The sequence below is a fragment of the Hipposideros armiger genome, unplaced genomic scaffold (genome assembly GCF_001890085.2).
Source record: "Hipposideros armiger isolate ML-2016 unplaced genomic scaffold, ASM189008v1 scaffold_218, whole genome shotgun sequence".
NCBI classification, from domain to species: domain Eukaryota; kingdom Metazoa; phylum Chordata; class Mammalia; order Chiroptera; family Hipposideridae; genus Hipposideros; species Hipposideros armiger.
This window is the reverse complement of record NW_017731568.1, coordinates 1712582-1735469: the sequence shown is the minus strand read 5'-3', so window position 1 is coordinate 1735469 and position 22888 is coordinate 1712582.

Here is a 22888-nt window from a genome sequence, read left to right as displayed (position 1 = left end):
CAAAACACCTATATGAGCTTATACCCAAGAACCAAATATTTTGATAATCTTGTACCCCAAGAACCAACTATTGTGATGCCCTGAGGGATGTTTTCCTCTTATTTTGTTATCATTTTATAACTAAAGTATTACATGCCAAAATTATGACTTATTAATATCTCAAAACATAACTATTAATGTTTTATATACTTCTAAAGTATATATATATATATATACTTTAGAAGTATAAAATATATACTTCTAAAGTATATATATAGTATATATACTTCTATTATATATGTAATTCATGTATATATATAAATATATATATATATATATATAAAATGATAGTGGAAAATCTTCTGAATTCAGATTCACAACATACATACTCAAAAAAGGATACTCAAGAAGTTATTGGAGCTCCTTGTAATACTAAACAATACAGAGTTTTGAATGACTTAATTTTTTAAATTGTTAACATGTAAGGCTTACTCAAAATTGGCTAATCTCATCATTTTCAAAAGAAGAAATATATAGGGAGTTACTATCACTTCCAAATGACATGGAGCAGCTTATAATCAAGGCTCTTGTTGAGAAAAATTAGGAAAAGCTGGATAACAAACACACAAACTTGAAGGCATTGGAGAGTTATTCACACAGCTATGATCTTAGGGACAAGCTTCTGGAAAAAAAAAGGAATATACCAAGACAAGCTCAATGTTTTGAATGCTTCTTTTCCTCTAGTGGAATATGCCAATTCTTGGCTTAGGGCAAGGAGATGAGAAATCAGGGAAGCTATCTGCTATGTGCTGAAAAGTAAAAAAATTGAAATTTTGTGCTATCAAAACAGGCCGGAATTTGAGAGGCCTAGATCTTCCCACACTTACAGAAATTACCAATAATGCTACATTCATCATTAGCCTAAGAAGGCAAGTACAAAGCAAACATAAAGCAAGACAGAGTACTGGCATTCTAATGACCCTGGGAAGATTCTCAGTTGGCAATCCTTGAAAGCTATGCTTTTAGAAAGGGGTGAATAAGAAGAAGACCAAGCCTCACAAAGACAGAAAGGCAGCCTCCAGTCAGCTCAATCCATCATTAGATTGATATCTTTTGTCCTTTTGCTGCCTGCCAGGCAATGGAACGAATTCTCTTGGGAATGATGTAACAGAAATCAATGCCTTCAATACAACACAATGTCTACACAGCTTAAAAAATTAGTCTTAGTGATGGACAAGTATCCAAAGAACATATAGATAATAGAAACAGGTCCATAGGTGACATAAATAATAAAATTATCAGACATGGATTTTAAAATAAATTCATCAAAATGTTCAAGAAACTAAACAAGCCAGATAATTTTACCATGCTACTGGAACATATTAAAAGAATGAAATAAAAATTCTAGATCTAAAAATTATAGTAACTGAAATTCAGGTTTCAAATGATAGGCCTAACAGGAGTTTGGAAAGAGATGAGTAAGAGCTTACAGAGCTGGAAAATAGGTCAGTAGAAAATATCCACACTGAAGCATGGAGAATAAAATAATTGGGTAATAACAGAAGGGATCATAAGTTGTATGTGGGTTGCAGTAAAAATTGTCTAAAATACATACAATATGATTCCTTGAAAGAGCAGAGGGAGAATGTGGCAAATGAAATATTGCAGAGCTTATTACCAAGAATTTTTCACTGCTGAAGTAAAACTACAAGGAAATATCTAGGATTTCTTATACACCCAAAGCAAGGATATACAGAAAAAAATAATAGAAAGTAACCCACACTGAGGTTCTTCAGTATAAAGCCAGCAAAAAACATTGACAAAGAGTTTAATCTTGACAGTACCCAAAGGGTGAAAAAGTTATGACTTTTAAAGAAGTGAAAGAAACAATGGAAGCTAGAACATAATGAAATATGTTTAAAGTTCTGAAAGGGAAAAAAACCTACTAAAGTATAATTTTATACCCAGATGAGATAGCCTTCAATAGATGAAGATGAAGTAAATATGCAAACACCAACATTATTCATAGCAGTAGGCTCACATTATGAAAATAGTAAGATTTCTCTGAGCAGAATGAAAAAAAGCAGAGAAACGCAGAGAGGAATGAAGAGGAATGAAGAGCAATGAAAAAAGGAAACATGTTTCTAAATAAAAAAGATAGTAAATCTACAAAAAGAAATAATATAGTTTATGGTTTAAAATATAGTTAGAATTAAAATGGGTGAAACAATGACACACAAGTCAAGAAATGGGTAAATGGAGATGAAGTGTTCTATATTCCAGTATTGTCTGGGATGTAGCAAAATTATAAATCTAAAATAGATGGTCATAAAATAAGAATGTGAGCTATAATCTCTAGAGTAATCAATTTAAAAATATGGTGAAGTATAATCATCAAACTAGACAGGGTTTCAGTGAAAAGCATCATTGATTGCTAAAAATATTTGATCAGTGTAAAATAAAAAAAGAAAGAAAAGTAACATAAAATAGGTGGAATAAGTAGGAACAAAATAGTAGGATAGTAAATACAAATTCAAATGTATCAGCAATTACATTAAATATAAATGAACTAAAATTACCATTGTAAAAACAAAGGTGTCAGATGATTTAAAGTCCAACTCTATGTTTTAAAATGTCCTTAAATATGACAGAAAAGTTGAAAGTAAAAGACAGAAAACATAACTTGCAAATATTAAGCAAAAGAAAACTAATATAAAACAAGGTAGGCATTTAGGCAAGTAATTTTGTTAGAGATAAAGAGGAGATTTTCTAAAGATAGAAGAGTAATATATCAGGACAATATGGCATTTTTAAGTTTATATGTATCTGATAACATTGATTCAAAATATCAGAAGTAAAATAAGATTGACAGAAATAGAAGGAAAAAGCACAAATCAAAAATCATAATGTAAGATTTTAACAGATTTCTCTTAGTAATAACACAACGAGTAGTCAAAATACCAGTAAGCATACATATAGAAGATTTTTAGCAAGAAAATACTCTTTATCTAACTGACAGTATTTTTGAATACTGTCTTCAAATACGATAGAATATACATTCTTTCTAGTGCACATGGAATATGTATGAAAATAGACCATAGTTTATCAATGTCAGTATATGTTCAACAAACTTCAGAGAATTAAAATCACGATGTATTTTCTGACCCCACTGCTATTAAATTAGAACCCAATTTAAAAAAAATAAGTGGAAAATCCATAGGTATTTGAAAATTAATCAATACATTTTTTAATGCTAGATTAAAATTTCCTTAATCTGTTAATAGGTATCTATATAAAATCTATAGTAAGTATGATATGTAATAGTGAGACATACAAACTTTCCCCCCATGAGACTGGGAAACAAACAAAGATTTCCATTAGTGTCTCATCTGTCCAACATCTAATTGGAGTAATATGCAATGAAAAGAAATAAGAGATCTAAGGATTAGAAAGAAAGAAAAAAGATAGAAAGAGGAGAGAGGGAGAGGGGAGGGGGAAGAGAAACATGGCATTATTTGTAGATGACATATCTCTATATTTATAAATGAAAAAGGCTTCTACAGTAAAACAATTAGGATCTGTAAATGAATTTAGCAAGGGAAATGGATAGTCATAAAAAATAAATATTTCTATATACCATTAACAAACAATTAGAAAATTAAATTTTAAACATATACATACAACTTGCGATAGGATTCAAAAGAAGCAAGAACTAGCAAAATATGTATAAGACCTCTACCTATAAAATATTGAGAAAAATTAAATAAAAACTACAAATGAAAGGATCTTCCATGTTTATGAACAGAATACAATGTTGAAAATAGCATTTCTACCCAAAATGATATATAGGTTCAATGTATTCCAAATCAAAATTCTAGCAGATATTTTTAAATGTGAAAATCAGCAAGATAATTTTAAATGCAAAGGGGTAAGAATAACCAAGATCACCTTGAAAAAGAACAAAATTAAAGGATATACATTATGAGAAATCGAGACTTAGAACAAAGCATAATACAGTGCACTGCATAAGTAAACTTAAAGGAGAATCTTAAAGACATACCTACACATATACACAGTCACTTGGTTTATGACAAAGGTGACACCACACCACAATATTGAAAGAACTGCATTTTCAAAAAATGCTGTTAGGCCAACTGAATATACATAAGGAAAAAAAATGTAATGGATTCCTACTCTACAGCACACATAAAACTCAATTCAGGTGGTCCACAAATGTAAAATTAAAAGGTAAAAATTAAGATTCCCCCCAAAACAGGAATATATTGTCACACCCTTAGATTAGGTAAAAATATCTCTAACAGGACACAAAATGCACTAACTACAAAGGATAAGACTACATTAACATTAAGAGATTATGTCCATCCAAAGACACCATTACAAGTGGAAACAGCAAACTGGAAAAGGTGTTTGCAAAGCATTTATCTCACAAAGGACATCTATGCAGAATGTGCCAAGTACTACAAAACCATAAGAAAAAAAAAGACAGACAACCCACAAGAAAAATGGTCAAGAGCTATTTTCACAAAAGACAATATCCAGAGGCCAATAAGCACAGGAAAAGTGGGCAAACCATATTAGTTGCTAAGAGTATAAATGAAAATTACAATAAGGTATCACCAAAATGGATAACAATTAAATAGAGTGATAACACCAAACCATGGTGAGAATATGAAGCAACATCAGACATTGCTGTTGCAAGTATGAAGTGGCACAACCACTTTGGAAAACTGTTCGGTCAAATCTACCACAGTTGAACATACCTCATTACCCAGCAGTTCCACTGTTAGGTATACACTTAACAGAACATTATACTGATGTACCCAAAACACATACCAGAAGATGAATAGTAGCCAAAAATTGAAAACAACTCATGTCCATCAAAAGTAGGGATAATGAATTTCGGTCTATTCATGTGATGAAATACCCGACAGCAGTGAAAATAAATGAACTGCAATCACACCACATGTGTACCACAGCATGGATACAACAAACAACATACACTACATTACTACTTACATAGAGGTCAACAACAAAATTAATCAGAGGAAATAGGAATCAAGATAGTGATTTCTTTTTGAAGGTAGCTACAGGATGGGACAAAGGGGAATTCTTATATACTAATAATGTTCTATTCCATGAAATCACTGAGGGTTACACAGATGTGTTCACTTTGTTAAAATATTCAATAATACGTACACTTACATTTGTGCATTTTTTAATACGTTTTTACATCAGTGAAAAGCTTACTTAACACAAAACAAATAATTTCATGATAATGAAAATAGACTTTGGAAGAGAAGTTTTAGCTTTGCCGTTTGATGTGCTTTACTAACTTGCTATAACCAATAAAGAAATTGTTCCATAGCTTTGGGTTCTATATTGGCTTCATGGAGACTTTGGTCCTCAAAGTCACTAACGGAAACAGAAATTAAGGACTTTGGTTTATAAATACCTCTACAGTAATAATTCCAAATGAATGGCACTATAAAGAACAACAGAAAGTTTATGTCTTAGATTTTTATGCGCTTTTGCTTTTTTCCCTAAAATCTCAAAAGTTATTACATTGAGGAATAATTATCTTATTATGTCCTGGCCACAGACCTATGAAGTTAAGTAGGAGGTGATATTACTATACCATCTCACAGACGAGGCAAAATGAACCGAAAACACAACCAAAACCCGTTTGGACTTTTACCAAAAGAGGATGACTAATTCAGTACTTGTTTTGTGACCTGCCAACGCAAACATCCAACTTATCCTTTGACCTAATCTACCAAACACAGACTCCTCTAGTCATTTTCAGAGACCAGTTTTTAGCATCTCCTTCAGTGGAAAAGTCCATGAATATTTGTTCCAGACACAAAATGCTTTGGACAGCTGTCCACATTTCGCTCCAGAACTGTTTTTTCAAGGCTTTCAATTCTTTTGATTGCATCAGATAGAGAGCCTGATTGACATGCTAATCAGCACTCAACACCTTATACAGCTGTACTCTCTTCCACCAGGAGGGTAGCTAAATTTCCTGTAAAGAGAATCAGGATGTGTCCCCTGATTCAGAATTCTCACAGCTGTTATCAGTGGGAGAGAGAGGTAGACTGTTTCTTGTTCTTAAAGGAACTGAAGATAATTATATCCATACTGAACTTCCATACAATATATTGGAAAATAATGATACCTCAAAAGATCTAGTGGGTATTCTGATGATAGTATATCTCTTCCCCCTCAAAACAGAAGAGTTGAGGCATTTCTGAAATGATAGATGGGACTAATTTGCCTTTCTTCACTCAAATCACATTAGTCCATTTGATTATGTTTCAGGTTACTCTAGAGATCAGCTTCTCTAGTACATAGTTAGTTCTAGGAGTGATTACATCTATGGTTCTAGCTTCTAAAATTCTCCTGCTTGTCTCAAACTGGTTTATAATGCCTTGATCTCAAGAAAGGGGCTCTCCATTCTTCTAACAGCTCTATAAAACAAGTCATTAAAACAATCATTTATTTCCCCCCAATTATAGGCACCAAATCCTGAATGGAAATGTTTAGTTCAATGTGATAGCTGTCATGAAATCCAGTTTGGGAAATTTAATCAAATTCACTTCTCATTTTAATTCCAGTATGTTCTTCCACGTATTTTCTAAATTGTGTGATGTTAACAAGGAACATCAATAGTGAGACATGACTATTAAATGAGGGCTATAGAATGCCTATCACCTTGTCTTCTTGGTTCTAGTTCTCCATCTATACCTCTCTACTATCCATGCTATATGTTCTGTAAGTAAATCTCCTTAAGACAAGTGATTGACATTCTTAGACAAGCAATATCTTCTGGTATGCTTTTGAAACTGAGTCCCAAATTACAGCTGAAGATCATGATGAATTAACTTTTCTCATTTTATCATCTTTGTCTGTCATGGTTATCCCTGTTTTCATTACCTAACTTTAGACCCATCCACTGTTCCACTCAACTGAAGGAAAATCTTTTCATTTACACACACACACACACACACACGCTCACATTTTTTCCAGGATATAACTAGTTAGTTATAAGGAAACATATAAACAGATTACATTTAACTATTTAACTATTCAATGTTTTCCTTTTGAAATGCCAGAATTCCACATAAGGCTATTATCATTTAAGATGAAAAATGAAATGCTCATGAGAAGTCTTACCTAAAATTCAAATGGAACTTTTAAGAGTTATCCTTCTCTTGGTTATTATGAGATTTCAACATTGTGGAAATTATTAGATTCGAGATTTGCAACTATAAAAAGGACAAGGGCTGAAAATAAACAAGACTTTCTGGTTTCAAGTTCTTGTATTTTCAGTTTTTACTCACAAAAGCAATTGCTGCAAATAATCTTCATGAGCAACCAAACAGCATTACAGGTTTCCCCCACTATCCAAAAGTAGAGTGCTCCTATGAAACCATTTTTCATAAGCCAAAATGGGATAAAACAAAGAAGCAATTACCTTAGAACACATCTTGCTAACAAATGTACAAAATAAATAAATTGAGATAAAGCACAGATGTCCAGTTCAAATCTACAGGGCTTGATGCTGCGTGGAGGTGAGTTCCCAAGGAAGGAGCTTGGAAGGGCCACTCCAGCTGCTTGCGGTGCATGCTGCCTTGATAACGGCTTGCTGCAAAACATACACTGTTTTCGCTTTTCCTCTTTTTTCCCCTAAAAGTGAAAACCCTCTCCAAATTTCTTTCTGTTAGCAAAAACGGGCACTAATGCAGGTCTTTCATAAAAGCAAAGCTCTATAAAGTGAACTTTCGAAAAGTGGAGGATACCTGTATAGTCTTTCATCCCGTAACTACAGCATATGATTAGAGATAGAAACACATTTATATACCCAGAATATTTTTGAAGACCTAACAAACCCGAAGGATAAGTTAATTATTTACTAGTATTTTGATTCTAAACAAGTTTAAGTGGCCTTTGAAAGATATTTCAGAGTCATGCGAGACCCATATAAAGCACTAGGGTAAAATGATTTCGTCCTCCAAATTCCTTGCTGGTTTTCAGTTAACTTCTCGCTTACCTAGATATTATGGATTTCTTCATGCTGTGGACCTTGAATATTGATTTTCATTTAAAAATGTTAAAGAGATGATGTTCTGAATTATAAGTAATATAAACTCTGTATTTAAAATTGAAGAGAGCTGAGAAGAGTTGCTTTTAGAAAGAGCAAAGAGGACAAGTGAACAATTTAAAAATGGAATGAATGGATTTTAAAAATGCAAATGAGTGAATCATATTTTTCACAGAAGCCAGATGTCCACTTGTTTCCATGTTACAAATCAGTATAAAGGCTTATTTGTAAGTCAAGGTTTACACAATAAAAACAAAATGATGTATTTAGAAAAACAGTCTATTGATCCATCTGGTTTCAATGTCTATGTAAGAAAGAAGAAAGAAAAGATGGTATTTTGGTGAACTTCACTTCAATTATCAAGAGGAGAGTTATTAATGCTGAATTTCTTTGTGTGTACTTCATGAGCATTTTGTGTGAAGAGGAGCTACGGCTTTTATAAAGGGTCATATTTCCAAAAAGGTTAATGACTGCTACTCTTCTAGTCCAAACAGCTACATTTTAAATCATATTATTTGTGATTTCTTTTAGATAGATATTAACTAAAGGCATTAGTATGATGTTTTAAGGAGTCAAACATCCTGCAAGTAAAATTTCTTCTTGAATAGTCCAACTTAGTAAGTGGGTCAGAAATTAATACCCTGGGGAAATGGGAAGGAGTAGAAATGACAAAAGCACTTACTCATAAGTTATTGTTGTAAAGATAATCACTTTTTTTCCTCAGAAATGATAATACAAAACGTCACATACTCCAGGCAAAAAGAAATATTAAAATTATATTAATACTTTAAGTGTTTTTACATTTATTTGTCTGAGGACTTGTATATTTGCACTGACCTGATCGGTCACCCATATTTGATGCAATCCACCAAAGAAATAAACTGAGAATTGAGAAATTTACTGTCAACTATGCAAAAAGTGTGTTGAGTCATTGAATTTAATAGTATCATAACACTTGAAAGTTTCTGAATGAAAGGGTCATAAGGAAAACAGAAATGTATACATCCCAAGGGTACTTAAAATCATTCAAAGTTGTCTAAAGTGTATACTACAGATGCTATTCCTTGTATTTTTTATTTGAATGTTCTGTTACAAATTTCTACTTCAAATCCCTTAATGCACTACCATTACTGTTATTTCACTTCTCAATTTTTGTAAAGGAGAGGGAATGGAGAGTTAATAATTACTGAGAAAATGTAGGTTGAAGACAGCCAACACATATCAGTAAGGTTCTTTCACATCTAAACCCAGTTAATCCATCAGTGACTACTATCTGATCAAAATTAAGTATATTTTCCCACTCATTTCATTAGATTTAATTCAACCTTTTCCTTATATGAATAGCACTTGTTTAACTAAATAGAATTTTTACACAGGGAGGTAGAGTGGGACTAGATAACACAACATGATTATTGTACTATTTCTAAGATCCTTGGGGTTGGGGGGTGGGGGGAATGTTAGATCAATCCTTTTTGACCTTCTGTACTTATACACAATTTATCAGAATCAGAGAAATATAACGCATTTAATACATGGCCAATCAGGGTATCATTTTATGTCTAAAGTTCCAAGGTAGTTATAGAAGCTACTTAAAAGAAGAAACCCACGTTTAACCTAATCTTTTACAGTACCTAGGGCAAGCATTTTATACGGGGAACAGGAGCTCAGTAAATACTTGTCTCAGTGGTGTTGTAATATTTAGTCACACAATATACAAGAAGAAACCTTAATTCTTTATTAGCCTTTATTGGTAAGGATACGATCTTAGTTGCTCAGGAAATGAACTTGAAATCACTATTTGGTCCTATTATTTTCTGAAATTACTGAGCCACATCACATGACTTGGACTCATAATGTAAGAAATCGTCTATGGCTTTGGTCTCACAGTGTGCTCTGCAGACCTGCAGCATCAGGCATCACCTGTGAGCTTGTTCCAACTACAAATTCTCCCACCCACTCCAGGCCTACTGAATCAGTTTCTTCAATTTGACAAAAATCCCCAGGTGATTCATATACAGATTAAATTTGAGAAGTACTGGTCTAAATTAGCGGTTCTCAAAGTGTGATCCTCAACCAGCAGCACCAGCAGCACCTGTGAGTCTGTAAAAAAATGAGAATTCACCAGTCCAATCCCAGGCCTACTGTACTTTAACACGCTCTCCAGGTGGCTTTTATGCACATTATAGTCTGGGCATCATTGGCCTAGATCATTAAATTCTGATTCTATTTCAAATATTTTCTATGTACCAAGCTCTCCCGCTACCTGCTTCTTTTTCACACCTGCTAGAAAGAAAATCCTTCTAACACATTCTACAATAGAAAGAAAAGAAATGCTTATATATTTAGCTGTTCTTGGAAAGCCCTAGAATCCCCTCAAAAAAAAAGACACTTTGTTGTAAATTTCCCTATTTGGGTTTGTTAATAAGCCAGCATCACTCCTGGTATCTCAAAAGATATCATAAAATTCTCAAAATCACATTTACTTATGTTTCTTTTTCACACACACACACACACACACACACACACACACACATTCCCAAAAACAGAGATATTGAGTGGGTAGAAAGTGGTCACGATATTAATCACACATTTAGTAATTATTGCTTTCCCCTTTATCCTATGTAATATAAAAGAAAAACCCCAACAGCAAAACAAATTGGTAGAAGCAGAATTTCACAATAATGTATATTATGAAAGCCACACACACACACACACACACACACACACACACACACGGAACATTCTAAAGCCAAGGGCCGCCTAAACAGCACAAATTAACTCAGCCCTCCTGTGGCAACCTTCGGTCTACTGGCAAGAAGTTGACGTGTCCCATTTTTACCATCAGTCCACTTCAGTGATCACCTGCTCGATGAAGCCTTACAGTCTCCCTGAGGCAAAGTTAGAAGTTTTCCTCTATCTTCCCATAGAAATGTTCGCATGCATTTATCAGAGTCCTTGTTAAATCGTGTTGTTAATTATGGATTATTGCTTCAGACAATGAGTATTTTCAAGGTATCTTAGTAGTCTCTGAATAACTAGTAGCAAGAATAGTCATGTCCTTTAGTCAATACTCAGTAAATTACCTTTGAATGAACAAATGAGTACATGAATGAAACTATCATAGTAAACACAACATACATTTTTAGAGCATAAGAGCTCCAACAACAATGGAAACATCAGGTATCAGAAATTATCTGAAACAGTCTTTCATTCCTTCCTATGATAACAGTGTCAGAATCTTATTTGCTTTGTACCCATGTAAGCCTTGCACAGTTAAATGACTTGCTTAAATGTATATTGCATGATATTGAAAAAACCAGAAATATCTTCTCTGGTTTTTCCATTGCCCAACACTGCCACTTGAAAGACTGTGAATGAACCTACCAATTATGTGCCTTTCACACTAAAATAATTATGAAAATTATGTTGCATTTCACTTGAACCATTGCCTTCGTTCATTACATATTTTAGAACTGTTAAAAAAATGATTTTCATTCTACATCATCATGTTAAAGCCTCAAAGTTCTTACTATTTCAAACACATTTTCTACTGTCTGTTTTAGGATATCTTTGAAACGTTTCCAGATCTCATTTCACCTTAAAAAGCCTCTTCTTCTTTCAATACCTGTGCTTGAATCCCCTTGAAGTTAAAAAAAAAAAATTGTGTACACACACCAGGGAGAGAGCAGACAACATAACACTGCTTGGGAGGATTTCCTTTCTGTGCTTTCGTCGCAGCAAGCACGTGTAATGTTGGCTGACCTTCTGCTCCAGACCTCTCAGCCTATTGTACCCTGGCTTCCTTTTCTTAGCTGTAGCAAAGAAGAGCTCAGGCCTCAACTCATTTTAAGTGGAGCATCAGAAATATAAAAAATCCCAAAGATCTTGGAGCCATAGAATCAACATCATTATTAGTACCATGCCCTTACCCAAAAATTATCTCCCTCCACACTTTAGGTTTCCTAATATATTTTAGAAGGCTTTTCAAGGGTCATGTTTGAAGAAATAAGGACACAGGAAAAAGACAAATGTGGTCACAGTAAAGAAAATAATGTATTATATATAAACGTATCCTTATGAATGTAATCATTAATTTGACTATACACTTATTTGTTTGGTTTCTTAGTGAGAACGTTTGTATAATTTTCTTGTACAAGTGATAAAAATCAGTTCATGAAACACCATAACTGGGAGTGGGAAAATGTCTCAGGGTAAATATATTCAAAATGTGCTCATTGAGCTAAAACAAATGCTGTGTGTGTGTGTGTGTGTGTGTGTGTGTGTGTGTGTGTGTGTACATGTGCTAGCACACACATGTGCATATTGCAAACTAAATATGTGAGATATTGGAAATATTAGAATGGAAAATATATTATTTCTGTATGTCTTTCCCAACTACATATACTACAAAATTATTTCTTAGATGTCTTTCAAAATCATAATAATTTCTTAACCACGCGGAGATGTGAAAAAAAATGAATATTGCAAGATGTCTTAAATGTCAGTGCTAGCAAACATTGATTTATAGTAAACTCCCAGCCAAACAAGTCTGAAATAAAGTGATTAATTTTAGAATTATTTAGAATTTAATTAGTTAAAATATCTAATTCCTTCAGATCATGGCAAAGATTATTCCTAAAATAAGACATCTAAAATATACAATCCTGTAAGTCTTTGATTCTGTGAAATACATTAATGATCATTCAATTTCTTGCCCAAAATGAAACAATGGCACTATAATATAGGAGGAAAAAAATGTTTCTGCAACATTGTGAATGATATTGCCACTGCAATATCTTTTTTTTTGTTTTTTCTTTAAATACTGATATTAACTTACTGTTATCCTTGCTGGTTATAAAAGTACTATAAGAAGAAAACTTTAAAAAAAACCTTAATAGGTAACTAAAGTGCTTTGTGTGCTATATTCAATTCAGGTTCAATTTGTGAGCAGAAATCTTTTAAAGTGTTTTTGGTTAAGGATATGCGATCTGGTCAGAAATTAATGGCCCTGGTATGTACAAACCAGCTGAGAGTTTTAAAACTAAAACTTAGAGAATTTTAATGTCTTAAATTTATTACTGTCTATGAATTTATAATACTATAATATACTTTAATAACAGCACGTTTGTCATTATTTTGTGAATCCTCAACCCCCGCCCTTCAAGGAAATCAGATTTCTGAAGTTCTCATGCAGTCAAAACCCTCCAAAATAAAATGTGTAATCAAAGACTCGTCCCAGGAACATATCTAAATTCAGTTCAAGTAAAATATATCTCTAGCCCTTAAATGTTCTCACATATCAAATGGCTCTAGTCATCCCTATGTATTGTTTCTGCCATAAAAAAATATCTGTGGGTTTTCAGAAAGGTTCTTATTCTTACCAAATTATTGAGATGACTATCTGAAAATCAATGGTAGGTTTATTGACATGATTATTCTAATTCTCAAAAGCCAGGTATTCATAAGAGCTGAGCTGTATCTTTTCCTGGTGGTAAAGTTCAGGATTTGCTACTTGGTGCAATCAGAGAGTAATATTTAGTTTCTAGGCTGCTGCAGCAGTATGCTTACCTAAACTGAAGCACAAGCTAGGTCCATGGCGAGAAGCACTCGTTTACCCATAAAAACTGAGAAATTACATTGCCCAGTAATCAACTTGCACAGGCAGTTGTTCATAGATGTGTCTCTGATCCATGCACTAAAAAGCAGAGCCATGTAGAGTCTGACTTCTTCACCCTCCAAAGTCACAAAACAAATCACAGAGAAGGGACTCAGAAAACACAGGAGCTGTATCTTCAGCCCACATAAGCTTATTATGTGCAGTTATAAAAATTGTATCAGTCAAGCAGTATAGCACCTAAACAGACATTTCATTTGAGAGTAAAGTAATAAAGACTTTGAAAGCTGGTGTTAGTTTTCTGACTTAAAACTTCATGGAAAAGATTATAAATAACACGCACTTTATAACAAGCACATTCTGTAGCTTTTGAAAATAATATTATATATAGGATCCAGTGTATTTATTCAGTTATTGCTTACAGCAGGATAAATATTGGTTCATTATCTATATATTTCTACCTAAAACTAGAAGTGTATGGTAATGCTTCCATAACTGTATTTGTATTATTAAAGATTTTGTAAGGATATCATGGCTATATTTACATGTGTACAACTTGAGGTACACAGGAAAAAGCAAGTAATCAAGAGCTTGAATTTGGTGTCTTAAGAATTGTCCTCTTCTTATTATCCCACAATTGTGTTCAGAGCTTGACAATTTAAAATGGAAAAAAAAAACACCAAAAAACCTCATACTAGTAATCACCATTTTCCCTGTAATCAAGTCCATACTTCTTTTCATATTCTTTCACTGGACTGCTTTTCTCTGTTTATTATTGTTGCTAAACAAGGTGAGAGTTTAGGTGACATTTTTCAATGATGATTCTTTTGCAATAACAAAATCTTAAATGCAGTCTCTCTTTTACTCCTGCTATGTGCTATCAAATTCATCTTTGTATGGGAGGCACAAGCTAAAATGAGTAAATTGCCCTTAGTAGGTAGTACTCTTTTCCAGACACTAGGAAGTAAATTGTCAAAGAGTTACACGGGGTTTTAGCTGCATGATTCCCATTGACTTTAATGGGAGTTGCAAGGAAAACACTCCATGCAAAGCTTAGAAAAGTAGGGGTTAGTTTTCTTTATGGTCTCCACTGTGTTTTGTAACCTCTAGCCTTGAACATTCTCTCTTCTCATCTCTCTCTGTTCTCCCCTTTTTCTGTGTCTTACCCCTAAAAGGATATAAACCTTAGGCCTTTTTATTTAACCATCCACATACATAGTCAATTTATTCTACCTCAACACCATTTCCAAGTCTCACAAGTTAAACATCTCATTCTTCAACCCCCCATCCACGCCAAATCATCTATTACTGTCCAATCTGTGGAAACCTGGGGAAAATATATTTTTAGATTTTAAGAAATGTTGTTATAATATTAGCTGGATAGTTTTGAAGCTTGTACTGTATTTCAAATGATATCAAATGGCCTAAATTATATCCTTACTTCTTAAAAAGTGCCTATTAGTATTATCACTTTCATGATTATTTAACTCAAGTAGTTTTAATATTTCCTAAAAGTTTCCATAGAGCAAAATATATAAGCTACTGGGAAATCCACCAGGCACTGCCAGGCGGTTATCATAGCCACTTAAGCAGCAGTTAGCTAAAGTAATTCATAGGACAACTGTGAACAACATAATAGATACCATGATGTTAGATCTGGCAGAATAGGTACAAGTTTCCATCATGTCTGGGGAATGAAGGACACCCTTGTCTGTGTGATGGAGACAGCAATACCACAATTGTCTGATGTCACTCTTATATAATACATTGCAACACACACACACACCCTATGGGATTGTTCTAATTCTCTAGCAAGTTTTGATTGTGAAGAGAGCCAAACTAGGCTAGCTTTGAGCTAGATTTTTATGAGTGTTTGGTTCTGTATAGAATGCACAAAAGGCCCAATCTTCCTGCCTACCACTTTTTTCATTACTGTGGCATTAATTACAAACTAAGATGCCAAGTAATTGGCAAGGGGAACACTACTCGCTTATTTATCAGATACCTTTATCCTATGCCCCTGGCTTCTCTCCTTTACTGCACTTTTATAATAGATTACCAGGGTAGCAATGCAAAGAGTAAAGGGTCTTTCCTTTGCACATTTATCACCCAACTTACCTTAAATTCTTTGTCTTATTTCAACTCATACCAGTAAAAGGGATTTGGGCGCAGCGACATATTAATCAACATGCCATATTCAAACACATAAAATCTGCTAAAAGCAAATGGTTTAGTATCAAAAATCTTCCCAGTTCATTCTTGCACCTATGGATTAATTATTTCTATGAAACACTGTGGGAATGTGCCATAAAATACCAGACGCATTGAGCAAACATCCTGAAATCTTCTCAACACACAGGGTACCTCAAAAACATACAAGGACATATTTTTCTCAATTTGTTGTCTTATTTGCCCCCAGTTATTATCAATTACTACTGTTCTATCTCTGTGTTGATCATGACAAAAGATATGTTTTTCATAAAATAACACATTTGTACATAATAACAAGAACCTTGGTTCCCCATTGCCGAATAGCACGTCTCGTGCTGTACAGGAGCAGTTGGTTGTCCAAGGACCCTGGTGCCAAATTGCGGAGGATATTCTTGTCGCAGTGACAAATTGCTTGCTGGTGGGCTGTGCAGAGTGTTGTTCTGGCAGCATCAGAGTTGTCTACGTGTCTGTCACTTGCTTAGGCTGCTTTAATGCTACGTGATTTCACCCTCACCCCCACTCCCTCTCCTTTCCCATCGGTGCATTTTTCAGACTTACCTTTGCTTCCCAGTGAATGGGGGCTTTAACATTCACTTGACAATGAGCCTATGGACATGCCTCCCAAGCTTCCGTACAGGTATCTGGAGAATGAGAGAAGGATTTTTTTCACAGTGCCATACTTGTTTTCCATACAAACCTACAGGCTGCCATTACAGCCACCCACATCCCGGTTGGCAACGCACTTATGCAGTGAGTGCCTTAATGAATCCAGACAAAACTGCACAGCATTCCTAGCCCACGGGAAAAATCAGGCATTTCAATGGTATTGCAGTGCAATTTGTTTCTTTACTCTGTAAAATGTTGATGATCAATGTTATCTGTTAACATTTCAGCAAAGAGATTATTCTGCTTTTCATCTGATTCTTATTTGTAAAACCAAAAATATTCCTTTTGTAAGTTCCTTATATTTCTTCAGCGAGGGTCTGCTTTTTTTCAAAAAAAGCAGAAATGTAAATGAGTAGACTATCTTCAGTAAACAAATTAGCTTGTAAACACACTACAGGCAATCCCAACATTGTCTGTTGACTACCTATGAAGGTATATAATTTAATGCCTCCAGATAATTTGTGGGTAAATTCTAACTGGCTGACATTTTGAGATAAATAATAAATAATACTCCTATTTCATTACTGAGTTTGTAATTAAGTATAAATGTAAAGGCATTTAAAAAACTATAACTAAAGGAAATACAGTATTATAAGATTATTTTGTGAAACTGAAAAGGATAATATAATGAATACAAAAGATGTAGGCGGCCTTTTTTTATGCTATGGGATGACATTTTTTTCCATAAAGAGTATTCTGCAGCACTGGTGTATGATTTAAGACTTGAGATGTATAAAAGAAGCTAATGGGTTTTTCACAAAGGATAATATACAATGGAATAATTCTAAAAAAAAATGAACAGGCTTTTAATCTTGTGGAAAAAAATGTTTGTTTTTGCTCCTCTCATATATAAATGTATTTATTAGTTTTATTGTTAAAACGGTAACCTTAAATTAAGTAGACTATAACATTCTTCTAAATAATATAAAGATATTAGATAACATTTGTTTTCCAAGAGGTAGATACATAGGTAGGTAGGTAGATCGATTGATTAGATTTCACTTACATTAATTAGAAGTAGTAATAATAAAGCTATAAATAATAGAACTTGGAGAAAGACTAACACATTTTCAGTTTCAACTCTCAGGACACACAGGTGAAATGTTTAAACCCGTTTGTTTTCATCATGACTGCTGAGAGGATTTAAGTTAGCCCTCTGGACAACATGGGTATTTCCAAACTACACTTATCAAATTAATCTTTCGCAGACACTTTCGTGTTTTGTTTTATTCTCTAAAACCTGACAGCACCAATGTTCTAGCTTTCATCACTTAGGAGCATCTAGTATGAGGTTATTGATCCTAAAATTGCCAGGGTTTTCTAAGAATGCTCCTTGTTGGTTCTGCACTGTTGTCACTGAAGTGGTTAAATCTTTGTTTGTTTGTTTTGTTCTGAATGGCTCTTAATGGATTAAGCTGTAGGCTTTCACCAAAGCAGTAACTGATTGTTAAAGTAGCAAGGAATAAACTAACCAGGGGAAGGGTGTGGGGGGACTGGGGGGTGGAGTGCTGCCAGAGCGAAGTAAATTATGATTTTTAAGTTCAACAACTAAGCTAGCATAAAAATATGTTAAATAAATATTTCTCACTATCTTTAATAAGTCTATCTACTGTAAATTGCCATGAATTATGTTAACCAATACCTACAATGGCTTAACTCTATTTAATCAAGAATAATTGAATTAAACATATAATGACCCACAGCTACTGAGATGGATAATATTAATTACAGTTGCAGGATCACATTTTACTATGAAATTAACATGCCATTGTGTTTTGATCCTAGAGCTGCTTTTCATAATTTTACCAATAATATTCAAAATGGTGATTCCAAGTTACATCAACCTTTAAAGCTATCACTGGGACTTTAAGTAAATAGGTACTTGCCTTCATATTATGTGGTTGTTCTGGTATAATTAGCTTTCGGCTTGAGTGTAATATTAAGTAGAGGATTAATGACTTGACAAGTAAAGATATATCCATATTTGGAGAAACAGATGGAAATGCATAAACTTGTATGACTATTTTATATAGTGCCAGCTCCTCTCCTCTCTAAGAGAAGGACCTTTTTCAAGGTCTCACTGCCAATGCACAGTGACTCCAAGAGCTAAATACTCAACTCAAACAACAAAATTCTATTAGACAACTCTCTTGTTGGGTATGATGGACAGAACACTACAGACTGAATGTAAGTCACCCATCCAGCCTCCAGGAATGGCATACACTGTCACTCTTGAGAACTATTTGCCCACTTGACATAGAGGGTGACTCCCTCTGTCAGAGTATGACAAACTCCTCTCGGATTTGCTGGGGAATAGATTTTTTTGTCCCCAATAGGCAAATTAGGAAAGTCTAAAAGAAACCAACTAAACTAAAATGACCTCTGCTTCAGCTTCAAATAACCTCAGATCTATTAATCAACGTCTACAGAAATGACAGTCCTTTGGCAAATTTTCAACATGGCTGTTCCAGAGAGATGCAGCACAGCATCTGGGCTTCTCTGAAAGTCGTACTTGGAATATTGCATTTTGGAAATATACCATGGTAGAAAGAATTATGTTATTTCAAACATGAAATTAAAAGCCCTCCATTATACTTCTGGCTTTTCTTGGACATGGATATTGTATTTCATACTTGCACACATAAGTGCAAATAAAAAGTTTGTTTTAGCATTTAGAACATTCACTCAGTTCATTAAATCTCATATGTAAAAGAATGGCAAGAAATTCTTCTCTTTCTAAAAATTTTGCACACAGAAGATCTGAAACCTTAAAGGAAGTTTCTAATTTCTGCCTCATGCTTGTAATGCATGCAATGAATGGAATTGAAAGAGGGGCTATATTAACGAGAATGCATAAGCTTCAAAATGAGAGTGCATTTATCATATAGAGAGAACGATTGATTCTGCTATAATGCCAGAGCTGTCTTTGTAATTTTCAAAATTCCATTCAAAGTGCTGATATTCTGATGACAGAGCTAACTGCCACTAACTCCAGAGCCCAGCATTAAGAGAAGGGATTTCAATGCGTGCAATAAAAAAGAAGGCATTTTTTCCCCTTGCATGTAGTATTCTAAAATTAAGGTAGGAAAAGCGTTATAAAACCTCGATGAATACTCTTAGTGAACGACTAATTTCCTAATTGTGTGACACTCAAAAAGCCAAATGTACTTAATATTTATATAAGAAAAAATTGATAGATTTACAGAAAGCAAGGCCACTGTGTCATAATCTTTTCTGAGACATTGTACCAAAATAACGAAGGTGGGGGGTTATAAAGGAAAAGGGTATTTTTCCTCTTCTTTCTTTCCTTTATAAGATCCAGGATACCTCTAATTGACCTAATGTACTTTTTCAAAAGCAAAGAGGTAATGTATATGGAGGCTGCAGAGCCTCTGTTTGATTGTGCCTATGTTTCTTATTGTATTTTCCAATATTCCCTCATTTCACTTTCTCCATTATTGTTTCATCTTCCCTTCTCACACTGTCCTGGTCCATACATACCCTGGTGCACTAATAATCCTCTTCAAGTCTCCTAGTCCCCTCTTGTCACTCCTTTGTCACAGAGAGAAGAGGAGGGGCACTGGAGAATGACATGACCCAAGACACACCCCTAATCTTCTTCCCTGTTTACACCACCACCTGCAAATGAGGAGGAAACTTTCCAGAGTTTGAATGAAAAGCTTTGGCCTCTCCTATAGACAGGGATGCACGATGCGGAAATAGCGTTTGTTAACCAGGCTGAACCATTGAAAAGATCACACACGACAGGGTAGCTTTAGAAACTCTGAGGAATGTATGCCATTCCAGGTTAACTAAATGAGAAGCCAAGAGATCAAGTGAACTTTCCTGACCCCTAGACATCCAAAAGCCCAAGTTTACACAGAACCTTTCAAGAATTGGGTTAGGAAGACTTGATTTTTTTAATTCATGAGAATGAAACAGTGCTTGGCGCACTGGCAATACTCCATCTGAGAGAAGAAATATGCTTGCATTTTGGAAATAAAGCACATAACCATCAGGACCGATTGTCAATAAGTTGATTTCAATAGTGCTTGGGTTTTAGATACTGCATTAGAAAGATGAAGCACAATTTTAAAGTATTAAAAAAATATGATTCTCTAGATTCTCACTGCATTCTTACTCAGAGTAGAAAGACAAACATGATTGAAAGTAAAATATAGACAAGTTAGGTTAAAAAGCTGGAAGTGTAGTCCAAATCTAACATACTGACTAGTCCCTCTTTACACAATATAGCTCGTATAGAAGGGCTTGGGTAACGGTGAAAAGGTTTATAAAATGTATTTGATTTTTAAATCATAGAAATGACATATACATATAGGCTCTAGTAGCATGAAAAGAAGTATTTGCAGTAAGAACCTCCCTTTCCCTAATTTGAACTGTGAAACAGGATAGGGAAGGAAGTTCAAAGGATATATTTATTAGTATATTTACTGCCAGGCTTTGACTTCTCATTTTATCAACATTTTGAATGAAATGCTTACCTCCCTCCAAAAGGTTCCAAGGGCTTGCTCCTCTAAATCTATATGTATGCAGAATATCTGAAAGGCTAGAAATATATTAGCATTTCCAAATAGCTCAGCAGTAATACTACTTCTTTGCATTTGTCAGTATACAGGTGTGAGTATAGGAGTACCAGTTATTAAGTGATTATAGTCTGCCATTATGTTTAATTGAGAGTGTGCTTTTGTTGTATTAATAGAGGATGCATTTTTATTATAATAATCCAGGAGATAGTTAGGTAGGCAACAGAGTCATCATATAGATGCATATAGATATGAACGTATAAACAGAGAGAATCTCAGTTGTAGTCACGGGGATCAATTCAGGCATGGAACTGTCATCTGCGCTTAGGTGAGTGTATCCTGGCCTCTTGTCCCGTTAGATCAACTTCATGTAATTCTTGTTGTCTATTTATTTAAGCAACTATGAACCAAATATATCATTATTTTTCTTGTTTGGAAGGAACATAAATACCAACTTGTAGCATAAATGAATGGCCAAAATTTCTTCAAGAAGCAGGAAATTGTCAAGGGATATGATATAAATGTCCTACGGCAGTTCACACCCCAGGTTCTGAAGTCCTTCAGAAGAAAGCTTCAATCACACTTTTATCTCTTAAATACTTGACTCTTTCTGCAGCTCTTCCAGTGGTACCCAGAGCATTGCTCAGACGATAGAAGTTCAGCAACATGGGTGTTGACTGACTCACTGTCCTAAAAGGGAAATTGTATCCAACCTAGGTTTCACTGCTACCAGTTCCATTATTTTTTTCCTTGAAGAGCCACAATGTCTAACTCTCATTTTGGGAGACTCCAATTCATTCTGAAGTCTAACACACACACACACACACACACACACACACACACACACACACACACTCATTTAAACTCTAATTCCAAAAATAAATAAATGCAGAGCCAACCCTTAATACCACCCATCCACCCTACTCCCCACACACTGTCCCTACACTTTTTTCCATAAGAACTGTAATGGAAACAGTAAAACATATTGTGAAATCAAACAAAAAATAGGTGTTACAGCTCCTTAAAAGAAATTACTGTCATTGATGGCAATAAGGCTAGTGCAAATGAACAGTGGAAGTAGGCAGAGGATTTCTTTTGGCTGAACAATTTTGCACACACAAAATAACCAAGGGGGGTTAGAATATAGAGAAACTAACAGAACACCATATTCAAAGCACCTACTATGTATCAGGCTCCAAACATAAATTAACCAGGATGAAGAACAGTACAAAGTCTGAAAGAAGTTGATTTTTTTTTGTCTTCACCTTCTATATAAATTGCCTTAATCTATTTGAAGTTAAGACATCTCCAATAAAAAGATGTTAGGCATTTTGTACTATTCGACTTTGATAATGTACTTAGAAAAGAATGCCTGGCACATAGTAGAAACTTAAATATTTGTTGAATGAGTGAATGGTTATAAGTACTTTTCAAAGGCAAAATAAATCATCTGCCACTTCTAATGTATTTGGAAAGACATCAATAAATGACTATTGTAAGGAAGATTGCAGATGCTAGTTAAGATAATCTAACTGTGTAGTAGTTTATTTATTCTACTATAGAATTTTGTTCAGAACCCCTGAGGGAAAACTTTTGTTGTGATTACTTCTAGGCTGGCAGTCAGGGACTCTACTCCAGAGCAAAATCGCAAACCAAGTCCATGTCCTTTCTTCATGTCCCTGCCATTTAACCATCCAGTTGTTAACACATTTTAAAATCTGACAGGTTATTTCACTTCTAAAATGATACCAA